General features: G+C 40.2%; 1 protein-coding gene across 2 annotated transcripts in view; it reads right to left on the bottom strand.

The window, feature by feature from the left end:
* Positions 1 to 18,227, bottom strand: part of LOC127623252 (xylosyl- and glucuronyltransferase LARGE2s) — a 154,191-nt gene extending 135,964 nt beyond the window's left edge. For both annotated transcript variants that reach the window (XM_052097611.1, XM_052097615.1), the window contains exon 1: positions 17,686 to 18,227. The gene's annotated coding sequence lies outside the window, so the exon portion shown is untranslated. The remainder of the gene's footprint in view (positions 1 to 17,685) is intronic.
* Between the last annotated feature and the right edge of the window lie 637 nt (positions 18,228 to 18,864).

The raw sequence follows: 18,864 nt of genomic DNA, 5'->3' as shown, positions 1-18,864 counted from the left end.
CTTCCACCCCCGCTCTTGCTGACTCTGAGGGTAATTTCTTTGTTGAACTTTTCGTAGCCAGTGGTGGGTGGGACCCATATACTAACAGTATTCCTCCTATAACGGGTAGCTAACCCATAGCAGGCCAGGTGCGGTCTGTTTCCTTCTGTCAGCTGTCTTTCCAGGCTGTCACAAGGTCTTTCCCTAGTTGCCAGATGCTCATTCACAGCAGACACTGGTTGAATCCAGATGATCGATTCTATTTAGGTGATACAGTGCCTTGTTTGTTGCACATACCTTGAGCCCATGCTGACTATTAGGGTTGCTTTATTGGTTTTGCACTATTTCATTTTTTCAATAAATAAACCTGTATTCACACTAAAGGTGATTCTATTTAATATACAATGATGATAATGCAAATTCAGAGGAATTTAGCATCGGATTTGGAATAGATACTTTTTCTTTTCTTTTTTTTGACGATTTTCTAAAGGTTTGTTTCTTTTTAGACTAGTCAACTCCAAAATTGTCATTTTACAGTGAATGTCAGTAAAATTTGTTGTTCCGCACATCCCTAATAACTATCCCTAGAAAACTGCTCTTTTGGCATAATCAGGCAGCCTGTTTTGTTTCTTCAAACAATACTACACAGGACAAGGTGATAAAGGATCACTGTTTTTCTCTCTAAGAAGGCCATCTGTCAGACTGCGTTTGTGTGTGTGTGTGTGTGTGTGTGTGTGTGTGTGTGTGTGTGTGTGTGTGTGTGTGTGTGTGTGTGTGTGTGTGTGTGTGTGTTTCAGAAGAAGAATGAGTGGGCATCTAATCACCCTAAGCCAAGCTTTGGCCATGTGTGTGTACACAGTTGGTGACCACCACACAACAATCACACATAGAGCTTCATGAGGTAACAACAACTTTAGAGACATATGAATGAGTGAAGCATTTTAGCACTGTCAGTACTGCCTGTTCTGGCAGGCTGTAAAATGGGTGTAAATGTCCTGCAATATTAACAGAAATGTGTCAGCACTATAGCAGCAGGAGTAAAGCTTTGGCCAAGCTCCGAGGAAGCATTTAAAAATACCGTTCATTCTCCTGTGCATACATCTCTAAGCTGTTCTGAGCAGCTACCTCGTAAAATTAGTTAAGTGCAAGTGGCGTCTCCACTCATGATGGATATGCACAGTGAGATGTGCTTTGACAACATAGTATTAAAGATGAAGTATGCCATTTCTGCGGCACAAGCAGCAGCAAACAGAATTGCAAAATTAACGACTTACTTGAACACTCCCCACATCATCCACTAGTCAGAAAAAATAATAGTCCCGACCACAACTTTTGGGAAGTTCACATGCCCTGTGATGTGACATGGTAAACTCCATTTAAAACCATTTTAAAAAGCATTTTGTTAAATGTTAGATCATTATTAAGCATGAGACTACACAGTACTTGGAATATTTGTGCTTTTAAAACATTTATTTGTCACACTGCAGAAACATTTCAAATGAACCAGTAAAAGAGGATTTAAATTGTGAAAAACCAGTCAATGCACCCAAAATCTACATTTTCCCTTACATTCATATGCATTTGACCTAAAATCTTGCTCTTGATTAAAAAAAGAATAAGAAAAAAAAAAGGTGTCAACAACCTAACTGGAACAACCTTATTGTGATGCACGAAAACAATCGTATTGTGTCTGAGCATTGATAACAAAGAACCTGGCTAAAGCCTGACTTGATAAATGAGGAGGAAGTTCGTTTAGACAGAAATGCTGAAGCTGGGGAAGGTTGAATTAATAGACTTCATGCCCCACAAACTCAATGTCACAAGGAAAACACCCATTTCATATACATGCACACAATGTTTCACAAATCACTACCTGAGCACATACACTTTACACTAACAGTACAGTACACAAAACCCTCCTTGTGTGCACACGTGCACACACACACACATACACACACTGATTGAAGATTAATCAGTTTGTATGAAGTGAAAAAGGAACAGAGCTGTGAGTGTAAGATTGCTAAATGTTAAGTTACAGATGTCTGAGTGAAGAAAAGGATAGTGGAGTTTGTTAAGAGAACCTTAAGCCCCTCCCCCACCCCAACTAATCCGGCCCTCACTGTGATGGCCGCTTTTGACTTCAGCCAATAAAAAGAAGACTCTGCCCACATGCCTGCCTCCATTCTCTACCCGTCTCATACACTAACACTGCCACATTATACTGTACATTGGAAACTCTATTATACTGGTTGGACTGCACTGGAAAACACTAAGTCCGATTCCAAAAAAAAGAGGCAGTCTGGAAAAGAATCCACAAAATTTTCAATTAAACTTTTTGTGTTAAAGTGTTTATATGGTGGGCTTGGTGGTCTCATTAATTCTATATGAGTGACATGAATTGTTTACTTAAGGGGCATTCACACTGACAGTGAATTACAGCAACTGAAGTCGTTCATTTTCAATGAGAGTTGGCAAACTGAGATAACAAGATGTTTATCATGCCCATAAGGAGAAACAAATCACGAATAAGATATTTTAGAATGTCAAGTGCCTCTCCTGGAAAGCAATGAGATTAATTGAGGAGCAAATGGAGACTTTTTCTTAAGAATCTTGGTATTTTAAAAGATGAAAAAGACACAAGTAACCTCATGTGTCTTCTCTGGACATGTCCTCAGAAGAAATCTCAACAATGTCACTCACAATCTGTATACAGAATTCAGAAGTTTGTAAACAAAATTCAGAGAACTCAAACATTTCTAATCACATTCTTCCAACATCAAATTATCTGAGAAACATATTATACCCACATAATTGTTTTAGGTCTAAACTCTTCCTGTATGTCCTTTTATTTAAGCAAGTACAATGGGATTTCTGAAGGAAGGATGGATGGATGGATGGATGGATGGACTGACAAATAGACAGCTAAACCATTGTATGGATGGATGGATGGACAGACAAATAGACAGAAAATACATTGGATGGATGGATGGATGGATGGATGGATGGATGGATGGACAGACAAATAAACTGATAAACCATTGTATGGATGGATGGATGGATGGATGGATCTACCAAATTCACATTGGAACAATAGTTGGTGCTGACAGACAGCCAAATTCATGCCAGTACAATAGGCAGCAATGACAGTAGGGCTGGGCGATATGGCAAAAAATACTATCACGATATTCTTTTTCATATAATTCGATATCCAATCACTTTGCACATTGCACATTTTTTTGAATTTCCAAAAAATGAAGAGAAAACAAAATCCTAAACAGTCTAAATAGTCTTTACAAAACTGTGTTAGGGCCCAGATACAGCCAATACAGTGGTGTAAAATATATATAAAATATATATTTTATATATATATATATATATATAAAACTTTTTACATTAAAATTATTAAAATGATACTGTATGGGGGTTCAGAGGTATCTCCAGAGAGAAACTTTTGAAAATGTAAACGTCTGAATGGACCATTTTTCTATTTTCATTAAAATGAGAAAGACTAGACTACAAACTAGTAATTGTTTTGTCTTTCATCCTTGTTAGAGATGATGAAATCTGAATAATTTCAAAAAATTAAAACAGAAATCTATTTGTTTATTATTAAAGGCTTGGAACATGCTGATTATTAAAACTAAATTTAGAAGAAAAAAAAATGTTATGGTCTAAAGGCGTTCTGGAAACACACATCATGTTTACTAACATGTGGGGAAAAGAGGAAGCGGGTGCGGCCCGAGAGGGCATCAGTGAAGCGTGTTTCAGTGCTAGAGAAAAATATTCAAGAATACAGTGCAGAAAGATCAGATGTCTGATGTCTTGCAGTCAACATGGAATCAATCTGGGATCCGGAACACGGTGACCTGCGTAACGGGGCTATAGTATCTTCATACAGTCTGAGGCTGCGTTTCCACTGATGCAGAAGAAATCCGCACAAAGCCACTCCCAATGCTAGGGAACCGCTTTCCCCTCACTGCTGTCAATTTTACAATCCACCTCGCGAGCTTGACGCTCGGCTTCCATAGGTAGGAATTGAAAGCGCTTGCTCACATTCGCTCACTACGCGCCAGTGAAAACATACGGTAATAAAGCCAACCTGCTAGTGTTATTAGCAACACGCATGTCTAGATGTAGAACACAGGCTAAATATAGAAAATTATTCAAAAGCTTATCGTCAATATCATGGAGTTTTTTTATCGCAAAAAATATTGATATCGTTTTATCGCCCAGCCCAGCCCTAACTGACAGACAACCAAATTCCCACTGGTACAATAGGTGGTGCAGATAGACAACCAAACTCATGTCAGTACAATAGGAGGCACTGATATACAACCAAATTCATGTCAGTATAATAGGTGGTCCTGACAGACAAACAAATTCATGCTGGCAGAGGCGGCGGCAGCAGATTTTGCCGGGGCTTCAGCCCCGAATGTTTTGAGTGTAGCCCCGAATGTATTTTGAAAGTTGACTGACAAATATGAAACCGGACAACAGCCTATGTAAACCCCCGAAATCATAAGTTGCCTTATTTCATTGTGCTTTGGCTTTGCACATACTGCATACAGTCTTTAAAAATAGACATGGGCATAATCTAGCCTATAGAATAAGTTCCTTTGCTGTTGGTAGCCTATGGGCGACTCCGTTTCTTCCTCTCTGTTGAATATGCAGCAGGTAGGGGAGGAGCTTGCACAGTCGTTGACATCAACTAAGGTTACTTAGTGGCGAGTTAACAGCAGTTAGCAGGAAAGACAGAAAAAATGAAGCAAATGAGGCTTTGGGGATTTTTCCGAAAGAAGTCAGTGGGTAAGAATTGGCATTTGTTTTTGTCCTTAAAGTCAGAAGATCATCACTAGCTGGCTTTCACCCACAGTAGGCTAAAGCTCAAGAGGTCCACTTCCGACTGTCATTACATGTTGTAGCCTCTAGCCTCCTTGTTAGCGCATCCGCCTCTCACGCCGAAGACCACGGTTCGAGTCCCGTTCGGAGTGTACTTTTCTTGTTTATCAGGTGTTGTTTTCACTAAGGATAACCAATAAGCATTAGCATAAAATGTATGTGTGACTTGTTTTGTGATATTAGTTTGTAGTAAATATACACTTTGATTTGATTAAATGGTTTTGTTCAGCAGCTGTGCCAGAATCAGGCATGGAAACTGGTAACAATTAATAAGTCACTTTACTTTAGATAAAGTTAAAAGTGAAACATCGTTTATCCAAATGATCCTAATGAAAGGATTTTGACAGATGAACATTGAGAATTATATACAGTTCGATGCCATGGTGTGTCAATGAACTTAGACTAAAGTCATTCATATATTGCTTTAATTTAGGATCTTATACATCATTTTGACTATTTATGTCAAAAAATATAAATGATTTATATTCAATATTTTTTTACCTCACTTTACTAACTATAATATAACTCTTTTGTGATGACTTTATTGTAATGTACATGAAAATTGAAAATCATGATAGATCTTAGGGCAATCCCACTGATCTGCTCTTGCCAATACATTTTCTTCAATGGTATTGGTCTACACTTTGAAATATGTAGCACTTGATGAATTAGTTGTTTGAAGCTGATTTGCAATAAGTTATGTGCTGTATCTGTTCTTTTGCATCACAGATGATTCAGGGAGGAGAGAGGATGTTGAGGATAGAACTAGAGTGGAAGATTTAGGAACTGTAGAAACAGGCCCAGCAAGAGCAGAACTCAAAGAATACCCTCTCACCAGCTTTGAACTACAGAGAAGTGGTTGCTAGTGTGAAAATAAAATTGTCTGGGCTAAGCCCCGGATGTCCTTCAATGCTGGAAACGCCTCTGCATGCTGGTACAATAGGGGGCACTGATAATCAGTCTAACTAAAAATAAAAAAAAATATTACCATAATGCAACAAAAATCTCATTTACATTTCTGTAATGTGAACATTTTAATTCTCTATCATGTTTAATTTATTTTTATTCAATGACATTCAGCACAACAATAATATGATATACTGTATACCTGAAGTATAGTTGCACTTTACAAATGTACAATTATTTTTATTTCTTTCATGCATTGCAGTAATTAGAAGATTTGTATGCAAAACAGTAGGTCACTGACACTTCAGATTGAGACCATTTCAAAAGCACCCATGTGTGTAACTAAGGACAATTCATCTAAAACCAGAACACTCACAATCAATTTAGCCTCTGTTAATGAGGAATACACTACATTTGTGAAATGTGCTCTGAGAATGAGAGAGAGAGAGAGAGAGAGAGAGAGAGGCAATGAGAGAGAGAGAGGCAATGAGAGAAAGGAAGGAAGAATATATTATGAATAAACAGGGAAGGATAAAAGGAGCCGTCTGAATCCAAATTGAAGAGAAAATAAAGAATGCAGTTGAAACCTGCTGAACATGCTGGTCCAACATTAAGAGGTTGGGAACAACTATTAGGGATGTGCGAGACTAGTCGACTAGTCAGCCAAATGGTTACGATGCTGCAAGTAGACACTGGAATTACTAGTCGGTTAATATTTTCACTTCGGTGGTGGTGTGGGAATCGGATTTCCGAAACTTTGGGTTTCAAGTCGTTATGAATGTTTTCACATTTGAATCATCTTGAAATCTGTGCGTGCTTGGAAGTTATGTTTCTGCTAAGCGGGCGTTATAAAGCAGAGGATAGTCACCTCAGGTGACTCTAGTCTCATCTTTCACCGGACCATGTCAACATGTTCATTTTGCTTATCAAAAAAATTTATGCTTTTGAGAAAGTAGCCTAGAAAATGACTGTTCCCTTTACAAAAAGCTTCACTATGATGCTGCGCTGCTAAGCGCTATGGGGAACAATCCTAGTTGTGACCGAGCTGTGAATATGTGTGTAATACGTCAATGAACATTGACTGGAATTTATAGCCTCGGATGATGTAATCATTAGATGCACCTGAGGCCAGGCTATAAATGGATGCATCACCAGGTGTCGTCAGATCCTCTTTTTTCAGAGCGATTCTGTGGCTGTGTGTTTCACAAACCCTGTCAAAATTTATTTCCTCTGTTAGGAGTTAGAATTGGTTAGGCAGTGTGCAGTGAACCCTTTCTCATTTCTCTTCTGTTTACAAAATATTATATATATATATATATATATATATATATATATATATTTTAAAAAAAGAGAGAATGTTTGTTTGGGGGAAGAGCACGCTGCTCTCGCATTGCAGCAGGGCAGGTGCGAGCACTGCGATTTGCTTTCAGGCAAAGTGCTTCGCGCTCGCCTCGCTTGCTTCCGGGAGTCAGCACTCGCAAAAGAAAAAAAAAAAAAGATAGTTTGTGGGGCTCTTGCATGGATTTGGCTGAAGAGCAAGAGACGGGTTTATCCCTTTCTCTTGCTCTCTCCCCAAACCCAGCTGGTCCTTCACATGATCTCGAAGCACGTTCCGATGCTTCTTCGGATCATGAGGAGGATCGCGATTCTCTTCCTGCCTCTGAGATTTCCATCCGCGATAAAACATCTACGGAGGAATTGCTCGATGTTGTTAATCGTGCGGTTGCCAGACTCCAGTTGGACTGGCCACATGAAAAAGAGACCCCCAAATCCTCCAAATTAGGGGATAGATTGTATCTTCCAGTCTAAGAAAGGGAACGCCTCATGAGTCCCTTCCCTTCTTTGATAACCTCCATGAAGAGCTTTCTCGCTCATGGAGGAACCCCTAAAAAATAAATAAATACATATTTTTTTCCCGTGGTCACATACCCTCGACGTTATTATATTCGACTATTGTGGGTGCTGAGGCACTGTGGTTTTCAGTGATGCCGCTGGTCGGAGAGACGCTTGAGGGCTATCTCTCGCCGGGCTCAGCATCATCACTTAAGAAGCCCTCTCTCCCCTTAAAGCCTTGTAGGACAACCTCCACTTTAGTGGGAAGGGCTTATCAAGCAGCAGGTCAGGCTGGTGCTGCTCTGCACACTATGCTGTTTTACAGACGTACCAGGCTGAACTCCTGGACGACCTGAGTGTGGGTTCTGCGCTTGACGAGCAAGCCTCAGACCCGCCTCGGTCCTATCTGAAGGGAGGCTCAAAAGCAAAGCGTGGCGAGTCGTGCTCCTCCTCCCAGGGATTGGGGACGGTCTCGCCGCCCTCGCCAGCCCCGGAAACAAGACCTCAGGACTATAATTTCTAGTAAGAGAAAACTCTGATGGTCTTGCGCCTAGATTAGGGGGTAGCTCCCCTCGGGACGGGGCGCGTGCTTCACTTCACCCCTCCCGGTACCCCTTCGAAGCCCCTCCATTCCCGCCACCTCTTGGTGTTTCGGGTTGCAGAGGCTTTCGTCGTGTACTACCGTAAACCGGACTTCTTTTTTATGTAAAAAAAAAAAAAAACTAAATTCTCCTGGTTAAAGGGGCCATGGTATGTGTTCCCCTTCCAGAGAGAGAGTTATGTTATTACACTAAATACTTCCCGTTTCCCATGGAGGGTGAGGGGTGGCATCTGGCTTAGATCTTAAAGCTTGAACTGCCCGTAGGTGTTCAAGTCCTAGATGATGCCTATCAAGACGGTCATGTCTCAAGCCCTACAACTCGTTTGGCTGGTCACCATTGATCTTATGACGCACTTCTATACTTCATTTAGAAGTTCTGCCACAACATGGAAAGTTCCTGAGGTTCGCTTCCAGGGGCGAAGTTTTCCAGTGTCAGGTTCTTTCACTCGGCCTAGCCCTTTTTACCTGCACATTCACAATGCATGATGTAGCACTGGCTCCTTGCGACTCTGGGGCATCTGCATTCTGAATTATGTAGACGACTGGCTGATCCTAGCGCAGTTCCAGGAACTGTCAGTTCAGCACAGGGACATCATCTTAGCTTATCTGTTTCTCTGGGGCTGAGGCTCAACGCCAAGAAAAGTGTCCTCTCTCCCACTCAGAACACTGTCTATCGGGGCATCGTATGGAGTTCAATCACAATGCGGGCACAACTGTCTCCCGCTATGATTGAGTCCATTCAGATCACCTTGAGCAAAGTCAGGCTAGGTCAAGGTTGCACTGTTATCAGTATCAACGATTTCCAGGTCTCAGGGCGACCACGTCCTCGGTGATCCCTCTGGACCTTCTGCTCATGAGACCGTTTTTGTTGTGGCCCAAAGCCATAGGCTAAATAAGGGTTACACGCCTCAGGCTTCGTTCCCTTTCTATGTGGTTCAGACCCCGGTTTTCTGCCTTGGGTCCCTCTCTAGGTGCGTCTTGTTGTCGCAGGGCTGCTAACGACAGACGCCTCCCTGACGGGCGGGGTAGCGGCCTTAAGTGGTCGTCCAGCTTAAGGGGATAGGAGGGTCATCAGCTCGGTTGTCACAGTCACTGTTTTGGGTTGATGGCTGTATTTCTGGCCCTGAAATACCTCCTCCTGAGGACACGTCGGATTCTCCTTAGGGCCCAGGGCAAGCTCCTGTCACTCAGGTCAGTTATATCCCTGGATGCCCGTATGTGGGAGCAGATTTACTGTCCAGACAGAAAATACCAACGGGGGAATTAAGAACTCCACCCTAAGGTAGTAGTTGCCCAGGGTTTGCCAGCAAGGGTTTTTGCCTCCAGCACCGCGCTGGCCAAACAGGGCTTGGTTCTCGGAGCTAATTTCTTCCCTCGACGGCTTGCACAGGGCAATATTTCATCCCTGCCCCTAATTGTGGAATCTTTCATGTTTGGCCCCTAAGGGTACCAACTGAGGGACACAGGGCTTTCTCCTGAGGTTATCGAGACCTTTTTAAATGCCGGGCTTTTTCCACTTGGAACAAGTTTGGGTGAGATCTTAGGGCAGAAGAGGACCTCTTCGCCTCTATGAATAGCGCAATGTCTCCTCTACTTCTCCCTGAAATCACCCAGCCCCCTTGAGTCTGGACGTTAAGACACAAACATGACCCAGAATGTGTCTGTATGTGTTTCTTTCCCCGGTTTCTCTGCTCCCGGGAGTCTTGGCAATGTTCACCAGCAAGGGACTTGCCTCCTATTAATGGTGCTGCGCTGGCCGAACCGGATACGTTTCTCGGAGTTAATACCTCTCCTCGACGGCTCGCCTTGGGCAATTCCGAACAGGGAGGACCTTCTCATCCCTGGCCCGAATTGTGAAACCTTTCATGTCTGACCCCTAAGGGTACCAAATGAGGTTCACAGGGTTTTCTCTTGAGGTTATCGAGACCATTTAAAGTGCTAGGGCTCCCTCCACTTGGACCTGATCTGGGTAGATTTTACAGGGCAGAAGAGGACCTCTTCGCCTCTGTTGATAGCGCAATGTCTCCTCTACTTCTCCCTTGGGGGGGGCTGATCGTGGTAACACATACATAGCACAAATGCACCTACACGCGTTTCCTTCTACTAAAGTTCATATTACAGAACCAGCTAACTACCAGTTTGCTTCAGTTCTGGATTTTCTGTAGAAAGAACTGTCAGCGGGTACTTGCCTCGCCACTGCCAGGTTCTATGTGGCCACTGCGGTTTGCCACGGCTTGGTGGGCGGGGTGCCCTCTAAGAGGCATCCTCATTATTGCCCAGGCCTACGAGGAGCGCGGTCAAGCTTCGCCAGTAGGTTTAGGGCGCACTCTACCAGAGGGCTCTCCTCCTCTAAAACCTTGGCTAGAGGTCTCCCTCTGCAGCAAGTTTGTGATGCGGCAGGTTGTCCTCTCCGCAAACATTCATTAGATTTTTATAGTTTGGATGTTCTGCCACTCTGGGCTCTTATGCCCTTGAGTCGACATCTCAAGCTCATGTCTGGACAAGTTTGTGATGTGGCAGGCTGGTCCTCTCCGCTCACATTCATCAGTTTTTATGACAAGTTTGTGTTGCGATAGGGTTCTCTTCCCACACATTCATCAAACATTATGGGTTAGATGCTTTGCTACTCCGGACCCTTATGTCCTTGAGTCGACATCTCAGCCGATGCCTAAACAAGTTTGTGATGCGGCAGGTTGTCCTCTCCGCATACATTCATTGGAATTTTATAGTTTGTATGTTCTGCACTCTGGGCTCTTATGCCCTTGAGTCAACATCTCAGCTCATGCCTGAACAAGTTTGTGATGCGGCAGGCTGGTCCTCTCCGCACACATTCATCAAAATGTTATGGTTTAGATGTTTATGCTACTCCGGGCTCTTATGCCCTTGAGGCGACATCTGAAGCTCATGTCTGAGACCTCTCGCGTTTTTGTGAGTACACTGCACAACCGTAGGGGTCCAGACAGCCCCCAGTGCGGCGGCGTGGGTATTGCGTTCCCCATAGCGATTAGCAGCGCAGCATCATAGTGAAGCTTTTTGTAAAGGGAACGTCTCGGTTTACATGTGTAACCCTTGTTCCCTGAAAAAAGTGGAACGAGATGCTGCGCTTCTTTGCCGCACTGGGACGTCCCAAGACTGCTCTTCAAAAAGAAACATTTGACGACACCTGGTGACGCATCCATTTATTCCGGTCAATGTTCATTGACGTGTTACACACATATTCACAGCTCGGTCACAACTAGGATTGTTCCCCATAGTGCTTAGCAGCGCAGCATCTCGTTCTGCTTTTTTCAGGGAACAAGGGTTACACATGTAACCTGAGACGTTTTAGGCTAGGAATGACATTTTTAAATCTGCTGATTAAGAAGTCTATTTTCAATGAGTTCAACTGCTTAAAGATTCAAACATCTTTTATTCTGTGTGCATGCCATGTTTAGAATACATTAGGTTTATTGTAGGCTACATTACAGGCCTATTTTTCTATCATATATATATATATATATATATTTATTTATTTATTTTTTACAATGTAACTGTTATTGGTTAACATTATTTACAGAACATCTGTCATTTCAGATCAATGGCTAATGCACGACTGCACTTGTGAAATATGTGCAACTTTTCAGCAAATTTTTTCTTTCTCATAAATTCTCCTTAGCCTACCTGTTAATTATTTTGAAAAATGTCCTGACTGTTTTATTGTACTAAGTAACTTTTACTTGGTGAATTTCATTTAGAACAGGCTATTAAGGTTGCGCTACTGGTCCTGCACTATTTATTCAATTGTTTTTCAATAAACAAACCTGTATTTGCTAAAGGTTAGAGTGTTTCATGTTATATATTTAAAGGTGCATTTAGTAGTTTGGAGCCAATTTAAAAAGTTTTTGTGAAGATTGATCTGAATGTTGTAGACTCACATGAGACTGTACTCATAATAGTTTTCTATAAAAGGTGTTTTATTCTACATGGTGAGGGTCACCCCTTCAAAGTTTTTTGCCATTTTGAAATCACGTGACCTGCGGTGTTTCACTAAATTTCGAAGAAGAGAATCCTCATGCTCATTGGCTGCCACCAGTGTAGATACTCTATGCTTAGAACGTTGTTGTTTGGTGACGCAAAGAGCAAAAATAATCAGAATGAGCTTTATTGCCAACTATACTTACACACACACACAAGGAATTTGTCATGGTGACAACACAATGGAACACACTTATTTATCGTGTATAGCAGCAGAGACAACAGGAGATCCAGTAGCTGTAATGTCAAAGAAGCAAAAAAGGACCGAAAGACTGGCAAAATGGTAAAGTTAAGGCATCAATGTCTTCATTAGTTTACTGCAAAGTAGCATGGCACATCAATTGTTGTGGATTTTGTTTAAATCATGATGTTGGTTGCTTGGAAATAAAACAAGTCAAATACAGTATTTATGGACATGCTAAATTTGATCATCAAAAACAATTCTAATCTTTCCTGTACCATAACATTCTGTATCGCTAGATAATTGAGGTTTATTTCACGCTAAGCAGTTCTCTAATAAAGGTAATAACTGTCTTTAGAAATAATTTGAAACGTAGACAGTCTACAAAGATTATTGGTATGAGGGACAATAATAATCTATCCTTAACAGTAGAAGCTCGTTCGCTTCAATTCTGATGTTTGTTTTTAGGTAAAGCAATTATTTTATAGGAGTAAAAAATTATTTTGGAAATTACCTCAAACTCTGACAATTTCCAGTAGCAAATGATATTCCACTGCTGCCGGTGGCAGCAGAGAAGATCATGCTGATCCACGTCCAGTACTGCCACTCCCTATAAGCAGACAACGCAGTCTGCGTAGGGAACAAACTCCCTAGGGGGCACCATCTTACACCGGCTGCCCTTACTCACACGTTATACGTTATTCAAGGACACGAAAGCAGTTGGGGAACACAGATGATCATATCACGCAAATCCCCCCCCCCCCATGGCAGAAAGAAGAAGAGCAATGCTAACGCTAGCAAGAGAACTACTTAATGCCCTATTTATGTACAATATTGATAATGCAAGGCGTACACGTCGTAGATAAATGCCCATTTTCAGTGCAATTTAGAGTCAGAGTTGGAATAGATTAAGTATTTTAAATGGGTAGAGTAAACAAAATTTTTTTTGACTGTTTTCTGAAGGTTGGATTCTTTTTAGACTAGTCGACTCCAAAATTTTCATTTTAAATGTCATGAAATTAGTTGTTCCCTAATAACTATCCCTACTAAACTGACCTTTGGGCGTAATCAGGCAGCCTGTTTTGTTTCTTCAAACAATACTACACAGGACAAGGTGATAAAGGATCACTGTCTTTCTCTCACGGAAGGCCATCTGTCAGACTGTGTGTGTGTGTGTGTGTGTGTGTGTGTGTGTGTGTGTGTGTGTGTACTGTATATGTTGTTCAGAAGAATAAAGAGTGGGCATCTAATCACCCTAAGCCAAGCTTTGGCTATGTGCATGTACACAGTTGGTGACCACCACCACACAATCACACACAGAGCTTGTTCATGAGGTAACAACAACTTTAGAGACATGTGAATGAGTGAAGCATTTTAGCACTGACATTGCTTCCATGCTTCCATTCCATCCTTATCGACAAAGTGAAAATGCGTCATAAATCCTCCTGCTTGTTTCCATTCAAATGGCCTTTTACTAATAAAATGCTGTGTCATGACATCATTCTTAAAAAAAAACAACAACACTTAATCGCATCATTTTTATCACACAAAAGAAATCTGCCTTTGTACCAATTCCATACAGAATTTTGTTTATATCGCAAATTGTAGCCGATCTTTCACGTCCCAGATGTCCCCACATTTGTGTAGAGAATGTAGAGAATAGAGACAATTTATTGAAATTGGCCAGCTTACTGTTTCATTTCACATAATTGCGATATTAGGAAATATCAGAATACGACATAATTGGAGAAGTAGTTTGACTGCATCTGGGATTATTAGAAGAAATTGATTGGAATACAAATTGATTGTAAAAATACAATAGAACTGGTGGCATTGTGGCATTGTGGCATTAGTGAGCCTGTAATCCTTGAACTACTGAAATAAAATATATAGACCATCCATTCATATTATGTAATTTTATTTGTCCCTGCAGAAAAACTTCAACACTCCTCTTCACTTCAAATCACAAAATTTCATGCTTATGTTCTTCTAATTTTTCTAAAAGAAATTAAATAAAAACATGCTCCTATCTTTTACATGTGTAAATAAACACTTGATAGTATGATAGGCTTGAGGAACACTGCATTAGAACATATATTACAACCAGCGTTATCTGCAGTCCTTTTTTCAAAGAGATGTTGAAATCTACATTAAAACTAAAAAAACATGTCTCTAATGTGTATTTTTATTTCTATATTAGTCTAATTATTTTGGCACTTTGTTTAATCCACTTGGCGCTGAATTTTATTTTTATTTTTGTTTTTTCTTTTCTAAAATCTCAAGTCTGTTATCGCAATACAATAAAAAAAGAACTGCGTCTTCTCGTTGGCCAATATCCAATTCAGACACTCAGAGAACTTAAACAACCATAAATAAGGCTTACAAGCGTCTTCATAGGTGCAGATTCACATGGTTTTTTGTTTGTTTGTTTTTTACCAGCATGTTGTCAATCGCACTTGATTAAGATTATTTATTTTAATAAATAATTTCAGGCGTTTTGGTAATACATGCAGTAATCTTTACCCATCAAGAATAAAGGTAATGTGACTTTAAAAGAAACTGAGGAAAACTTGAGTGTTCCTCTCTGTTATGATGTTTGTTGTAAGGATAAATGTGATGTAAATTTTTTCATGTGACACTACATTTTTGTGTTAATGCATTTTTCTCAGCAAAAACTGTTTCCAAACCAGTTTTTCATGACAATTGACATGTCGACATAGGATTTCTGTGCTAAACTTAAATGGAAAAATATAATGTTTACACTTGTGAAATTTTATCGATAATTTGCGAAATTTTATCGATAATTAAATTGCGATAATTTGATGCGCAAAAATACATTTCCGAAAAAAATCCTTGGATGAAAACGTAGATAGTGAGATGGTGTGTTGTGCTTTGACAATATAGCTTTAAAGGTGAAGTATGCCATTTCTGCGGCACTAGCAGCAACAAACGGAATTGCAAAAATAACGACTTTCTTCCATTGGAACAATCTTCCATTAGTCGGAAAAAAGGATAGTCCCGCCCCAAACATGTTCACATGCCCTGCGATGTGACATGCTAAACTCCATTTAATACCATTTTAAAAAGTATTTTGTTAAGTGTTAGATAATTATTAAGCATGCAGCTTTAATTACTGTATTAATTATGAGACTACACAGTACTTGGTATATTTGTGCTTTTGAAAAATTATTTCTCACAGTGCAGAAACATTGAAGGTAAAGTGAACCAGTGAAGGTAAAAGAGTATTCAAATTGTTAAAAAACAGTCAATGCACCTAAAACCTACATTTTCCCTTATACGTCAATATACATTTGACCTAAAATCTTGCTCTTGATTAAAAAAGAAAAAGATGTCAACAACCCAAGCTGGGGAAGGTTGAATTAATAGACTTCATGCCCCACAAACTCAATGTCACAAGGAAAATATCATTATATATATATATTTCATATACATGCACACAATTTTTCACAAATCTCTACCTGAGCACATACACAATACTCTAACAGTACAGTACACAAAACCCTCCTTCACACACACACACACACACACTGATTGAAGATTAATCAGATTGTGTGAAGTGAAAAAGGGACAGAGCAGCGAGTGTATGACTGCTAAATGTTGAGTTACAGATGTGTGAGTGAAGAGAATAACAGCTGCTCTAAGAATCACAGAGGGAGCCCTACATTTTGTGCTTCAGTGGAGAGAAATGTGGTTTAATTAGCAGTAACCTTTTCAGTACCCAGAGACCTTCCTCACCAAGTCTTAACACACACAGAGGCTGTGTCTCATTTGGAAGGCTGCGTTCTCCATAGGTCGTATTTCTCGGCCACATGCGTCATCAAGGCTGTCTCTTTCATAAAAGCGAGTGCAGATGAAAAAAGAGAGACACTTCGAATGCAGCCTTCAATGCGACCTTCTTTCACGGGAATTCGGAGGATGCATGAGGTGTATCCTTCGTGGGCACTCACAAACCACAATTCTTTGCTTCAACGGAAATGTCAAAAACAAAATAATGCCAATTTGCTCGAAAATATGATGTTCAAACGCAAGTAATGTTAATTCACAAGTTGAAGTACCTCAGTAGATGGGTGCAGAGTATATAATATTTATAATTATATTAATATATAATTAAAATAAATGATTAGACTAAAAGTACACCTGTAAAATCTATTTTCTTTTCTCTTTACATCATTATAACTCTCCTAAAATTGACCTCATACATTCCTTTCTAAAGGGACTTAGTTACCTTCTCACTCGAAGCGCTCGTGCTTGTTAATAGAAACTCGTGCTGTCATAGCAACCATGTTACGTTCCATTTCTGTTTGTCCTACGAAGGCTGTCTCGTTTGAACAAGGTTTGTTTAAAGGAGGACACTCTGTATATTGCAGCCTTCAAAGGACACGTCCTACCTAGCACACAGCCTTCCAAAGGAGTCGGTGGTTAAAGAGCGGTCATCCTCAGGCGCACATACACGCTGAGAAAGTTTTAATGCGACACCCAGCAGCTGGTGTAATGGTGAGTTTATATTTGCAAGCAAGAAAAGCATGCTATTTTAATAAGTTTGTGATAATATAAGGTCCCTTCTGTGACTAAGCACATCAAGTCTAGAAAATAATAAATACGAACGTGCATTCAGTGGATGCAGTCAGTGTTTTGTGTTACATAAAGGCTAGGGATCACAAAATGAGTTCCTAAAATATACTGTATAGTACGAGAAGCTAACATATAACATGTACACAAACATTTCATTTCATTTAAACATCAAGTTTTTAGGTTAAAATGTGCATATCCTGTATGCGCAAGTGAAACAGTGTGTCTTTTACATTTTTAGATTGATCTTTTAATCACTTTTTTGCTTTTAATAGTTTATGTTGAAAGGTCCTGCGGTGGGACATTTTTCATAGGTATTCCATGTTTCTAAAAATATTCCATGTAATCTCTTAATGAGGTCATAAAACTGCTAGTATAATATTATAGATGCAACTGGATTTAAAAATAATTGTTTTTATAGAAAAACTAGAAAATGGCAAACTATATTTCATGTCAACTACCCATTTATATAATAACATTTAAAATTAAAATATTAATTAATCTGTTGGTTTCAAAAGGCTTTACTTTAATGCATGAAACATTAATTACTAATTAACTGCTAATCTGAAGAAACTGCTAATAATCCTTATCAACACAAAATAGGTTAATTTTGTTTTAAGACATTTTAATACAGTATATTGGAAAAAACAACATAAAGCAAGAAAGATGAAAAAGTTCTCACCTTTTTCACCTTGGCTTGTGAGCAGCTTTCAGCTACGGATTCAGTGTGAAAGCAAGTAAACAGCACTTCCAATATCCATACTGGACAAATGACATTGGTGTTTTAAAATCCCAGTAGCAGAATTCCGGTTAGATCCAAACAAGTGAGTGAATTCGAGAGACAGGTGTGCCCTCAATATACGAACTGATGATTTCAATGCATGACCACAAATAGATGGAGAGAGAGAGAATGAATGAGACAGAGAAACCCGAAGCAGTCCTCAATCGAAACCCTTCAGTGGTGATGGAATCAGTGCATGGCACAAATATCCCTTAATCTTTTGGACAAGTCCAAGGAAGATTGAAATGACAGAGTCTGTGCCTCAAAGGATCGGAGAGCTTCTTTAAACAGTGACAGAAGACAGTATGCACAGAGCCCTCCTACTCAAGCCAAAGACCAGCTCGAGAAAGCAACGAGTCCCAAGCATCCATTAAACTGCCTTCTTCCTCTTGCCCAGCCACATTCTGTGTCCTCTTCCGTCTTTCTCATGACTAGAGGGTTGTGAACAGTGTTAATATCTCGTTGTTGTGCTCTCATCTGCAGCTGAAAGGTACAAAGCAACAAAGCCCCTCCCCCACCTCAACTAATCCGGCCCTCTCTGTGACGGCCCCTTTTGACTTCAGCCAATCAGAGTGAAGATTCTGCCCACATGCCTGCCTCCACTCTCTACCCCCTGTCTCATGCACTAACACTGCCACATTATACTATACACTGGAAACTCTATTATACTGGATGGACTGCACTGGAAAACACTCCAAGTCCGGCTTCAAAAAAAGGCAGAGGCAGTCTAGAAAAGAATCTACAAAATGTTCAATAAAAATGTTGTGTTAAAGTGTTGCTTTTATATGGTGGGCTTGGTGGTCTCATTAATTCTATATGAGTGACATGAATTGTTTTCTTAAGGGGCATTCACACTGACAGTGAATTGCAGCAACAAAGCAACTGAAGTCGTTCATTTTCAATGAGAGTTGGCAAACTGAGATAACATGATGTTTATCACGCCCATGAGGAGAAACAATTCACGAATAAGATATATTTTGAATCTCAAGTGCCTCTCCTAGAAAGCAATGAGATTAATTGGAGAGCATTACAAATAAGAATCTTCCTATTTTAGAAGATTCTTGAAAAGGACACAAGTTA

The sequence above is a fragment of the Xyrauchen texanus genome, chromosome 29, assembly GCF_025860055.1.
Source record: "Xyrauchen texanus isolate HMW12.3.18 chromosome 29, RBS_HiC_50CHRs, whole genome shotgun sequence".
In the NCBI taxonomy this organism is placed as follows: Eukaryota; Metazoa; Chordata; class Actinopteri; order Cypriniformes; family Catostomidae; genus Xyrauchen; species Xyrauchen texanus.
Note: the sequence above shows the minus strand (reverse complement) of the source record. Positions and strands in the feature narration are given on the sequence as shown.